At 27.5% G+C, this 13,224-nt stretch overlaps 1 long non-coding RNA gene across 1 annotated transcript; it reads right to left on the bottom strand.

Annotated features, from left to right (window-relative positions):
- Positions 1 to 963: 963 nt before the first annotated feature.
- LOC136090205 (uncharacterized) lies at positions 964 to 5,388 on the bottom strand. Its single transcript, XR_010643255.1, has 2 exons — positions 4,986 to 5,388; positions 964 to 1,683 (listed from the first exon to the last, which is right to left on the bottom strand). It is a non-coding gene; the product is annotated as an uncharacterized LOC136090205 (long non-coding RNA).
- Positions 5,389 to 13,224: the final 7,836 nt, after the last annotated feature.

Genomic DNA, 13,224 nt, shown 5'->3' with positions numbered 1-13,224 from the left:
ATTAGTACATCAATAATTTAATGTTTGATGCAAATATTAATTAAATTATACATTTACTAAAGTTGTCATACAGTAATTTATATTGTATATTCATTTTACTCGACAATTCTTGAAAATTAAACTGAAAATCTTCTAGAACATTTAAATGATGGCGACTGACATTTAACCATGTAGCCTACATAATGTGTATATCTATGAAGAATAAATGTATGTAATTTTTTGCTACTGTTTGCAACTGCAACTGCAATATCTACTTTAATGGTGTATACTTACTCAAGTGAACTAAGGCGGGAAACCAGGGTTTTTTTCAACAAAAACTGTACTTATGCTATAGTTGATATTTTGTTTAAAAGTTAAACAAAATGCCACATATTTGGTACCGTTGGAAAGATTTTTTGATGAATTTTTTGATGCAATTAAAATATATATTTTATATGTAACCTACGAGATAGGATAAGCGCTCGAAAATAGCCAATATTTACTACAAAACATGTCCGCGCACAGAGATTAGCGCTCGTTTTCGGCTAAATTTTGCTTCAGAATATCCGTAGAGCTTTGAGCCATACAATTACATCGTGACAAAGTCTTTTAAATTAACGTAGAGCTCAAAAATTAAATAAAAACCATCTTTTTTTTATTTTACAATAATAAAACTTTGTTTATTATAGTACAAAAACAAAAGTGATAACGTTTGTCACGTACTTTTTGTGCACAGTTTTCAGTCGTGTTCACTAAAAAGTAATACAATTTTATAAATTATTTATGGTTTGGCTGCGTCAAAGACAAATGTATAGAAAAATAGTCTCAGTTGTTTTATATTTCCGCTTATGCTTGGCTATAATTTTTGGTAAATTGATTATCTAATTATTTGAGTTGTTCGTTTTGGAACTGTTTAATAGATATTGCGGGAAATATTTCAAATTTCAAAACAAAATATTTTTTACAAAAAAGTTTTTTGAAATCTATATTTTATTTCTGTTATGTGCGATTATTCATATGAATATTTTTAGATTTATAATATCATATATAATGTAATTTTACATGTAATATTATATATAATAATATGTATGATATTGCATTTATATAAATCTTTAGTGTACAACATTTACTTTTAAATTGCCAGATTTACTTTTAAATTGTAATTTGAGATGTCTATTATTGATCCAACAACATGTGGTTTTGCCAAAGTGGTTGCATACGAGCTTGTTTTATTGAGAGTAACACTGAAAGAGCAAATAGATTGTTACGATTTAATATTTAACAAGCACTTCATGGTATCATCAGATATTCATCGTCGCAACTTTCCAAAAATTAAAAATCAAATTCAATCTATAGCAAAATCAAGTAAAACAAATAAGAATACAATATTAGAATCGTTTTCGAGCAAAAGCTGGCATAAACTAGGAGAAACGGAAAAATCCCAGCACTCTTTTTCAAATTGCAAGGGTTGTATCAAAAGTAAAATCTATAAACATCTATTAACATTATTTCCAATAAAATGCATCACTTATGGAAGAAAAGCAGCATTAACACTATATCAGTCAGGCGAAGAAAAATCAAAAATGGTTGCTAATGCCAAAATTCTTTTAAAAAAGGCTGATAATGAATTTAAAAAAAAATTTCCATTTACTCCAATTGAGTGTTTAGTGCCATCTATTCCAAAGAGCTCCCTTGTAGCTAAACCTACAAAAAGTGTAGTTATGGCTCAAAAAAATAGTTACGCAAGGTCATTTAAATCAAGTATAGACGCACATTTACAGGAAACAGCAGTTGACAGGTTATTATTTACTCGAACTAAAAAAATTAATTTTTTAAACCTTAAGACCAGTAGTAAAACTATAAAGGAGGGGGGAGGGGCAGGCAAAAGAAGGCCCATTTTAAAGGTGATTTTAGGTTATATTAGGGCCTATTTTCAAGCTATTTTTAGGTTGTATGGGTGTTATTATTATTAGGATTTGGGTAACGTTTTGAAAATCTTGCGAGTAGGGGGGGGGGGGGAAGGTAGGAGCAAAATTTGAAGTTACGCCACTGCCTAAGAGTTCTAGTTTTTAAATTTTTCATTAGTGTTGTATTTTCATTTTTTTAATTTATTATATCTAAGATAATTTTTAAGGTATAACAAAAATAGTTTTTCATTTAGGTTGTTTGGAACAGAAATGTCATTTTCTAAACATAAAAAACTGAGACTAAGTCAAAGTTTTGAAACATTTGAACAGGCAAAACAACGAGCAAGTGCGAAGCAAAATAAAACTAGAAAAAATCATATAAGTTCATATAGTTGGTTGGACAGTGAATGTTTTGCTGAAGTTGAGAATTATGAAATAGGAACATATATAAATTTTACTAAACTATCACAAAAGCTTCAAATGAGAAATAAGGCTGGTGCTTTGCCTTCAAACAGTGGTCAAGTTGTTAAAGAATTTCTTGAAAAAAAAGGCATTGATTTAAAAAAGTTTGACTACAAGGGTAAAGGAAAGACCATTATGAGAAGATCCAAGCGAAGAATTAATGGAACTAAAGTGTCAATGCCAGCAGAACCTACGAATAAAAAAATTAAACAAAATATGAAGACAAAAATAAGCTCTGGAGATTACACAATAGGAGAACTAATAACTCCACAATCATTTGAAATATTAAAAATTAATAATGATAATTCGTATGAAAAAATCTTAACTGAGCTTTATAGAAGAAAAATCCCTTTAATTGAAATAAGGAAAAAGTTTGCAGAGCAACATAAAAAGTTCTTCAGATTGCACAGCACTGAAGAATTTCAAAATATGTCGAGAGAAGATATAATCTTTGAACTTACTGGAAATAATGAATTTTCATATATTATGGATACAACAACAGAGTTATTGTTACAAAAATTGAAAAGTTTCAGTTGTAAACGCCACTTTCAATTATGGCATGATGGATCTACAATTAACAACCACGCTTATGTTTTATTCATGGTTAACTGTTTATATGACCCAGCCATATATTTAAAAGATGATGTATATTTTACAAAATATAAAGAGCAAGTTAATGTCCAATCAATTGTTGAAAAACCTGAATTTTATATATTGGCACATTGTCAATCTTCTGATGCCCAACTTTTGTACACAAAAACTAGAAACGAGGACAATCGGTTGTTAAAATATCCAATTAGTGTAGATGGCATTTAATTATTTGATGAGATGAGATTTTTTCATGGTGATGCCCCAGCTTGTCAATTAGAGATTGGTCAACAAAAAGGGGGTGAATATCCATGTTGGTTGTGTCCAATAAACATTCATCAATCTGCAAATATAACTCATTCATTTATCCAAACAGTATTCAGTGTTCAGGACAGAATTGACAAAATCTTGAGCACTAATTGCAGCAAGGAAAAAATACGCTAAAATCAAAACAAACTTTATAAAAATTTAAAGAAGTATGAAATTGTTACTGAATTACATGAAAGAGGAAATTTTATTGTAAAGAAAATAAAAGCAGTTTACAAATTAAACTTGATGAAGAAATGCATGCATTCAAAGATTGCCTTCTCTGTTATACCAAGAAGATAATACATCAATGAAAGATTTAAATCTAGATAGATATGAAGTTTTACCATGTGAACCATTACATGATATAAAAGGTCATATATCAAATTTGTATGATGAAATAGGCAATCATCTCAGTAAAGATGAAAAAAAATATTTTAAAGATATGGTTACCTTGTCTTTTGATAACAAAGAGTGCAAGCGTGGAGTCGACTATAGAAAAAGTTTGTTAAAATTAGTATTGGTGTTGAAGGGTAAGATTGATCAACTAGCATTTGAATTACTATCTACAATGGGTAATATACAGAGCATTTTATATTCCAATGAATCAACAAGGTCTATAGAAAACATTTGTTTCCTTCATAACCAAAGTTTTCTTCACTTGATATATTTAAAAGAACTAGTGAAAGATAAACCAAGATCAATTACCATGCGAGTTTAGTATGGAAAATATTTACATGCATTATCTGTTCACAGTCCTAAAATGTTAAGAATTGTGTCTGGAATCTCATCTAATACAGAGGAAGAAGAGCGCACTTTTAATGAGTTAAAAACTATCAATAGAACCACAACAAACCACTATAATGATCATGTTATTGTGAATAGCCTTTTACGATTACAAAGTCGTCATTTATTTCATAAAGGATATTCCAATCATCAAGAAGATCAACACCAAGTAAGTAAGGATGCCTTACATTTCGAAAGAAAAAAATCACATATTTCCTTTTGGATAATCAAAAAATACCCATGGGCATGGTAAAGTCATTTAGAAAGAATATCTGACTATATTTGTGAGCAATATGTATGGTGGTATGAAACCGATAAAGGAATAACATTTCGAGATGATTCAAGACCAACTGATTCGCATTTAGATCATCTTCTATAAAATCGGAAACAAAAAATCTATCAGAATTTTGGAAAAAATGCATTATTAACAAACAAATAATACCAGCAGAAAAAATCAAAACTGAAGATGATATAGGAAATGTCTTTGTAATTTACCCTAATTTTCTTCAAGAGTTTAAAGGAGAAGAACCTGTAATCAAGACTTCGAATATAAGCTTATTAATAGTAGAGGGTGTTGCAAATTGTTTGCCAGTAAAATGAACTTTTAATGTTTTAACTTAATTAGCTTATTATTATTGTTGTTATTATGTGTGTGTCTGTATATATATATATATATATATATATATATATATATATATATATATATATATATATATATATATATATATATATATATATATACATTACACTAATAATATTCCTTATAACAAGCAAGAGTTTTAATAAAACTCTTATTTACATTAATTACATAAAATTTTATGTAATTGTTTAATAAAATAATTTAAATAATATGTTATAAATAATTCATTTTCGAAAATACAATTCTTAAAACTTTTTTTTTAAATAAGTTTAAAAATATATAGACTTTTTGCTTATAATAATATAAATTTACAGTACCTTCATAAGTAAATGTGCAGTTTTTGCAATAAGAATAGTAAGCAACTGTTTCTATATAAATGAAATTGTAATAACATAAAATGAAAGTATGACTTGTGTTAAACACAAGTTACTTTAATTTGTTGTTATAAAAGTATTTCAATATTTCGAGAAATCCTTCGATCAATTTGATTTTGTTTATAAATGCAACACAAAATATTCAATAACATTTTAGTTCAACTGACTCCTTAACCAGACATAATGGTTTGCATAATCTAACATTTTTAAGTTTTCGGTACGCATAAGTTATAGCGCAACAACCAATCGAATTTAACTAAGTTTATCGGCTTTTTTTTCACAAAAAAACTGTCTTCCCGCCATAGTTCACTTGAGTAGCAAAATCGTCCCCTTCGCCCTCTGTTTCTACGCCAGTGTGGTAAGCATTGTATTACATTTATAGCAAAGATAAAATATTGTAATTGTAAATTATTTATAAATCACTGTACGGCAGCTATACCTATAATAATTAAAATTAAAATAACAAAATTGTTCAAAAAGTTTGAGAAAACCAGCATCAAATTCTAACAAAATTAGAATTTGATACTGGTTTTCTCAAACTGCTAATACATGGATCAGATAGTAGTCGTCTTAGTATGTTTTCATTATTCTTCATTCTAGAAACTTTGCGACTAAAATGTTCATGATTTAAAAACAAAAGTTTGTTTATTGCTTCTTGAGCTTCTTCTGATAAGATGCCTATTGGAAGAGACATTTTTCTTACAACTGAATAACTATGAAAAAGAATTTTATGAATACTTGCTGGCATGTAATACCATAAATTTACATGCGTGCGAGCAACTTGTAAACAATACTCTTGGAATTTATCAGCATCAACATCTAGACCACAGGATAATGTACATAGGATCACAAAGAAGCTGTCAAGAATAGTTTTTGGTAAACCAGTTATGTTAGATACTTTTTCAGATTCCCTAAAGAATCAACGTGCAGCGTTGCCATCATTACTAGTGCCAGAGCCATTAGGTTTAGGCAACTACCGAACCAACTTCTTCAAATAATTTGCGTTGAAATTCATTCTTCTTTTTTTTTACAGACTATTTTTCAACCGCTCCATATACTCGCCATTTCTTTATTTCAAATTTGTAGGCCACATGTAAAAAGCATTCCATGCACTTTATCCAGGCATGCTATGTTGAAAAGCCATACTTAAGTATTTTATTTTGTAGTTTGTTACTTTTTTTTTTGGAATACATCAACGTTATTCATTTTGGATGGAATTATTCCACATACTGGACAACATTGAGCTGAAATTGAGTTTTTAGACAGTGCATTAGCAACTTTTCCATTTATCATGGTTAATTTTAATATATGTGGCACCGTTGAACTATTTGATAAGTCTGTTTACTCGATTTTTTGACTTTCAATGAACTGTTCCTCTGCTTTGATGACTTCATTTGTTTCTTTTACATAACTAAACCTTATTGGTCTACAAAATACTGTTGAAAAAGGACGAGGATTAAGCCAGATTACTTTTTTTCCATACCAATAAATCCACTTAACTCTAATGGAAAAAAGCAGGTAATAAACAGGCTTCCTTCCATACTAAGATTGAGTACATATTGATCTGGCGCAAATTGTTTCTATATTGTCTGACCTGTTGCACCATCAAAACCAACTTTATTTAATCTTGATACGCAACTTTGTGAAAGAGCATTACTTTGTAAAGAGATAAATCTTAATGCAGTATAATTTAAGAGATTCTCCATATTAACCGATGCTGAATAACTGTCAACATCCCAAGTTTCTATATCTGAAGAGCATTGTTTTTTAGATTCTTTGACATCATTATATGCTGGATACAAGTTATTGTGGCCTTTAATTGCTGCCGCAGATCTTATAAGTTGATATGCATTTTCAGTCAGCCCACAATCTAAAATTAAAGCAAGCGCTTCATCAGCTGAAAATGTTTTTGCGCATGGTAAATTTCCTATTTTTTTACCTTTTTTACTTGCAGCAAATAATAATTCTTCTGGTATATTTTCTTTTACCAAACTGCTTATTCTTCTTTGTTTTGTTTCAATTGATGCTTTATTGAAATTAGTTTTTGGTCTGCCGTTTTTTGTTAACTTTTTAGTTTTTGTATATAAGTCTTTATCTAATCAGGAGCTAAATTTCTTTTTTTTAAAAAAAAAATATTTCTTTTGCATCTATTTCATTTTCTTTTATTCAACACAATAAATTGATCCAATTTTAAACTATTACCACCAATATATGTACTTAAAATATTATTGATAACTTTAGATAAAATACTCAAATTGTTTTCTCTTATATAATGGTGTAATTCACGTTTTTTCATTTTCTAAAATAAAAACTAGACTGTACATTTCATAAATATTTTATACATGAATTTATATAAGAGTTATTATAGTAAAAAATAATATAACTACCTTAAAAGGATTGCCTAATTTTTAATTACTTATCAGCAATCATAAATATTTTTTTTAATAAACTTTCGATTAAATAATTTGGTCAAATACTTTTATTGTTTGTAAAACCACAAAAAAATATATTTTTAATAGCAGATGTGACGGTATAGGTAACTTTAAAATTTATGAACGTGTTTTTTAAAGAATAAAATGCAATAGGACTTAGTTACAAAACAACAAGATAAAAATAATAGTTTTCATGTTTTGATCTTTTGCTAGGTTTTCTGAAAATTTGGGTAATGTAAGAGACGGATACATGCACAATGGCTCAGTTAATGGAAGAAACCGTTTTTTTCAAGTATGGCAATCAATAAAAAATAAAAAATATAGAAACAATAAGAAATATAAGTACCAAATATACTGTGCACAGTACAATAAACACTACAACTAGCATAAAAGGGTGTTGCTATGCAAAGTTAGGTATTCATAGCAACAAAATAATTAAAAAAAAAACTACTTTCATAAGTATCATTGACTTCATATAAATACGCATAACACGTATAGTGAAAGTAGCATAAATAAAAAACCTGCAACTCCCCAAAAATAACTTGTTGCTATGCAAACCATAGTATCCATAGCAACCAACTAATATAAAAAAAACCTTCAAAAAAAGCCCAGACCTCATATTAGTACTCGTGCCAAATATGATGAATATTGCACTAATAATAAATAAGTTATTAGTTTTGTCTGAAAACTTGCCATTCTGGCCCACTGTGCACTGTCCTGATATGCCCTGCTTTACCCTATAAATAAAGTCGATTCTTTCTTGATTAACGATAAAAAAATATTAGTTCGAAATCACGTTCTTTACACTGTATAAAATAAATGTGAATAACTCAAAACAACTATAAAGTAGACAACAGTTCACAAAAAATTTATCATTATCTTTATACTTTAAAATTTATACAGTTTAGTTAAGTTTATTTTGCCGTTTAAAAATGTTTGAATTGTACAAATATTTAAAAAGTATACAATTGGCTGAATAATCCAGTGGGCACGCGTCGTTCGGGGAACGTCCGTCGGACGTCTCACGGACGTCCATAAGACTTCCGACGAACACCCCATGGACAATATATGTATATATATATATATATATATATATATATATATATATATATATATATATATATATATATATATATATATATATATCTATATATATCTATATATATACATATATATATATATATATATATATATATATATATATATATATATATATATATATATATATATATATATATATATATATATATATATATATATATTTATATATACATTAGACCATTTCAAATGGTATATAAAAAAAATAGTTTTTGAATTTTATTAGGGCCACCCTTTGATTTGATGAGGTTTTTGGTCAGGAAAATTAGTTCAAAATTGCAAACTTAAATAATGTGTTTTAGGGATAGCTTAACTAACTTTACTTTTTAACAGGTTCCTATTATTTTGAAAAAAGAAGTTTTTTCAAAAGTATGTCATGTTGGGTCTTAAAAGTAGCGAAATTATATAAAAATTTCAAAAAAATTATAATTTCATACTACAATTATTATTTTAGATTTAATTGCATAAAAACTATGGTTTTTTAACTAGAAATAAAAAAAGTACATTTTTACAAGTTTTTATTAAAAATAAAAATTGTTTAGTTTATTTTTTATAAAACAATTATTATTTTTGAAATTTATATACTATTTTGCTTCTTTTGAGTACCAGGTTGTTTTACTTATAAGGAACTTTTTTTGTTTTTAATTTTAGGACCCCATTGAAAAGTAAACATAATTGAGCTGTTACTAAATATTGGAACAATGCTTTGAAGCTTTAATGATTTACTTTTTTTCATCAATAAACAACATTTAAACATCTAGCCACTAAATTATTAAAATATTTTTTTTGAACTGGTCTAATATAATGTTATTAATATTAAAATGTTAAACATATTTCCCTAAAATAGGTTCCCGGTACTAAATAGAAATGCAACTGCAGCTAACTTAGTAATTTGCACATTGCTACATTTGCACGAAAAATATGGAAAGAATGACAAAAAGTAACAGTAATCCTTTGCTAAACAAAAAAGAAATCCTAAATGAAAAAAAACAAAGAAACAGAAAGTTGTAATTAGAACAATCACAATTGCCCCCTAGAAATTTTGGAGTGGAAAATATTTATCAAAGAATAAAGGGTGAATGACAAAAACGTTTTGCCAACCATAAGCAAACCTTTTAAAAGTATTTAAAAGGCACCATGCTGTCAAAATTCATATAGGAATTGGAAGAAAAAAATATTGATAATTTTATATTGATTTCTTCGATCCTTAAAACAGCAACTGCATGTAAAATATTTCCAGAAAATCCATACTATGTCTACAATAAAAATTTGCAATGATTACAAATGCGAACCAAGAATGTTTTTAAAACAAAAAATTAGAATTGTCTTCTAAATGCAGGCATGAAAGTAAGTTTGTCCAATAAAACTATAAAAATAAGAGAACTAAAAAAACGATTATATCAAGTTCTCCCTTAAAGTGAGGTACACATTTTTTACTATGGCTTCATGCGAAAATCAACTTTTTTGTTCAGTAATGATTCCATATCAAAAGTCATAATATAAAGCTTTTTATTCGAACAAAAGTTACACTTTTTTGTGAATGGATTTTAAGATTGCCTTTTAATTATGTTCCTCTTGATTATAGGAAAGTTACTTGCGTCTTTATGTTTCCAGATGTCTTTGGAAAGTTCTGCGTCATTTCTGTAAATGGTTGCATTTTTTTTTTTATATTAATTTTAGATGCCCCAAGAAGTTCTTACGATCTTATCTCAGAACATCGCGGGAGAGCATTTGAAATGAAGTTTACACCTCCTTCTTTACCGTTGTTATAAACTTGCCCAGAGGTGGGGTTAAACCACGGATCTCTTGCATCTGAGGCTAGCGCCCTAACCGCTGTGCTATTGCGGCTTGATTTTAATTTATGGTGGTTAGCAAATCTAAACTTGAGTACATTTTTACTAATATCGATAATAAATTTTCCTGTCAGAATAGGATGAGGTGATGTTAAAATTGTTCTATATAAAATATTTTTTGATAGATATTGGTTAAATAACGGAAATGTAGTTTTTCTTAATGCAGTTGAAATGTGTATATAGTTTTGATTTAGACTTAAATGATAATGAAGGTTGGTGTCAACTCAACTTTTCTAATGGATGTTTATAAATAGCAGACTTTTGAAAAAAACTTGCTTGAAGATTTGGAAGATAATCTATGTTTAATTGAGAATGGTAATTATGTTTTTATATTTAGTATAGATAATATTTAACGTATTAGGTTTATGGTAAGGTTATGGTAATGCAATATTAAGGTAAATAATTTTCATAAAAGATTGAATGAAAATACTAAAATTGTTTCTTTTTTAAAAAGTTAAATAAAATTCTTCTTAATTTTTTCCTTTTTTTGACTGTTTTCGTTTTTAAACATGGCTAATAAACATTTCTCTAATCAATCCAAAATCCCACTTGCTATAAAATTACGAAATCTGGAAAGGAAGAAAACTACCGACTAACTCACACACCTCCGTTCCACCAAATGCACCCATGATAATATCAAACAAACCGCTAGGTATTAGTGAAAACGCATTCAAGCTTAGGTTTGTAAACCACCTTAAATCCTTTAATGCAACCAGGTAGAGAAATGACTTAAAACTTTCCAAAGAATTCTGGAAACATAAAGACGCAGGTAACATGCCTATAATCAAGTAGAAAATATTTAAAAGATGCCAATCTAGCAACATGTTCAAAAAAAAGTGTAACCTTTGTACTTTAGAAAAAAAGTATATATATATTTATATATATATATATATATATATATATATATATATATATATATATATATATATATATATATATATATTGATTATTAGTTTTATAAGTATTTATTTCAAATTGCATAGCACATAAATAAATATTACAATTTTATCGTCATAATGTATCTAGAGTATTATGCTCTTAGGTTAAAAATGATAAGTGGGAGATGTACCGATAGTGAATTACTTACGGAGGTATAGGTTTTCGATACCGTCTCAAAGTATACGTAAATATTTCTGAACAAACGTTTTTTGATACGACGCACAGTAGGCCAGTTGGTTGACAAAGCCTAAAAAATAAATATTTATTATATTCAAAACCATATAATAAAATATATTTTTATTGAACTAAATAACAAACAAAATAACATGTTGTTTTATTTGTTATTTAATTCAATACAAATCGTACTGATGGCCTAAAAAGTCTTTTGTTTTTTTGTTAACCAATAGTATAAAAATTGGTGATAATTTGAAATAAAAACCCCATTAAACCCGTTAAGATATATTTACCTGATTGAGCTTTTGCATTAATTAATAATAGTGATATATCAAAATCAGCATACCAGCTTCTAAGAAATGGCACTGAAAAAGGACGGCTGCCACATATATCCTTCATATAATGGTTTAAGATCTTTAAAAGCTAAATGCAATCTCAAGAACATTCAAATAGATGGCTATTCAGTACAAATTCCGCTAAAAGATCTTCTAAAACACAATCTTCTAAAATCAAAAAGCTCTTAGGTATACAAACTACTGTGTTAATCACAATGCTAAGGAATTAACTAAACTGACGTTTAGATACAAGGCTGGTTTTGATGGTGCTAAAAAGTATAGTGTTTACAAACAGATAAGTTAAAATGAAAATAGTGACAAATGAGGAGTGCCTGTTGATTATTTGCATAGTACTTTTCGAACTCAGTAGACTTTATAATAATAAAAACGTTGTAGTATTATTCATCCAGAATGTGCGGCCTTCAGATTAAAAAAAAAAAATACAGCATTATATATTAAGATGATAAATAATCTTTAGGCTTATTCAAAACGTCGTCGACATACAATAAAATCAATAACAGAGTTTCAAATCTATTTGTATTTGTTATATATTTTTATATATATGTCTATATATTCTATATATATATATATATATCTATATGTTCTATATATATATCTATATATTTTTATATATTTATCTATATATTTCAAATCTATAATTTAATAATATCGATAAAAGAGTTTCAAGTCTAGTGATAAATTTTCATTGATTTTGAAGTTTATTTTGTGCGCATTTTTTTTTTTTTAAAGTTTGTTGCATAAATCATTTTTAAGTTTAATCCATCAGAAGAGTTTGTTATTCATTTCCACGATTTTAAGAAGTTATAGGATTTGAAATTAAAAAATTATAAATTCGCGTTTTTAAAGTTTTATAAAGTTTGTTAAAAATTTTTTAGTATTAGCGACTATTTAACTAAAATTAATAGTAAAAGCAAATGTATCTTAATACAAAGTGGTTCTTGGTACATACAAAGTGATTTTTTGTACATTAAAATATTATTGTTCATTGTATGTCTAAAATCCACCCCACGGTGCGTCGGCGCTGTAGCCTCATTATTTTCTTGGCGAAAAAGGAAATTAGCAAACAAATAATAAAAAAGTATTATTATAAAATGATTTCCATAAAAAAGAAACAGAAAACAGATATATTTAGACTCATTAATGCACAATGTCTTATTAGTATATTTTCCAATCATCGTTTTATATTCACTTCAGTTAAGCAAACAAAGAATGAAAGTAAAAACAATCATATTGGATTCATATTGGATTAGCATTAAACTCAAGTATGTTCTCGTGGTTATAGTTTTAAAAAGTCATTAGGTTTTCATGTTCTGCTTTAATTTGAAAAGAA

This window comes from Hydra vulgaris, chromosome 13 (assembly GCF_038396675.1).
Source record: "Hydra vulgaris chromosome 13, alternate assembly HydraT2T_AEP".
Lineage (NCBI taxonomy): Eukaryota > Metazoa > Cnidaria > Hydrozoa > Anthoathecata > Hydridae > Hydra > Hydra vulgaris.
This window is presented reverse-complemented; position numbering and strand designations above follow the sequence as displayed.